The following is an 835-nucleotide window of genomic DNA, read 5'->3' on the forward strand; positions in this document are numbered from 1 at the left end:
ATTCCATTCCATTCCATTCCATTCTATTCTATTCTATTCTATTCCAAAATTTCCTTTTCTTTCTCTGCCTATTCCCCTTCTGAATTTCTCCCAAAGCCTTGCCGCAGACTCCTGGACCTCTGGAGCCAAGCCTGGCAAAGCTGCTGCCTCCAGCCTTGCCCTGCTCCAGGCACAGCTGCTGCTCCTCCTCCTCCTCCTCCCCCCGGGCCCACTTTGGGGTGCTGCCATAAATAAGGGGAGTGGGCCGGGCAGGGGTGAGGAGGGGGTGTGAGAGGTGCCTTTGATGTCCTTTAAAGCCTGGAAATCACAGCTGTAAATCCGGGGTGTCAGGGAGAGCCCAGCACCGGCCGGGGGGCCCTGGGGAGTGAGGATGAGGATGGGAGGCATGAAGGTGACTTGGGGAGTCCTGGAGGGACACAGAGGGTGCCACGGCGGGCTGTGACACTGGCTGGGGACCCTCCTGAGGGGCCGGTCCATGTGGGGGGCGGTGAGGCAGCCCTGTCCCTCTGTGTGACACCAGTGCCAGTGTGACACGGTTCCTGGTCATCCCCTCAGTCCCTCTGTTCCCTTCAGTCCCTCTGCGTCAGGGTGGCCCCAAGTCCGGTTGTGTCCCTGCACCCTGATCCCCCCTGCATCCCCCAGTGCCTCCTCTAGCCCACGGTCCCCCTACACCCTCTGCTCCCCATAAATCTCCCGGTTCCCATTCCCCTTTGTCCCCCTGCATCCCCTGGTGTCCGTGCATCCCCCATCCCCGTACGTCCCTGGTCCTTGGCCCCCCCCGCCCCCTTCTCCTGCATCCCGGGGTTCCCCTCACCCCCCGCTGCCCGGGCATTCC

At 62.4% G+C, this 835-nt stretch overlaps 1 protein-coding gene across 1 annotated transcript in view; it reads left to right on the forward strand.

The window, feature by feature from the left end:
- The window catches only part of TMEM59L (transmembrane protein 59 like), a 5,993-nt gene that overhangs the window by 422 nt on the left and 4,736 nt on the right, over positions 1–835 (forward strand). The gene's annotated exons all lie outside the window — the stretch shown is intronic.

Source organism: Geospiza fortis, unplaced genomic scaffold (assembly GCF_000277835.1).
Source record: "Geospiza fortis unplaced genomic scaffold, GeoFor_1.0 scaffold685, whole genome shotgun sequence".
NCBI classification, from domain to species: Eukaryota; Metazoa; Chordata; class Aves; order Passeriformes; family Thraupidae; genus Geospiza; species Geospiza fortis.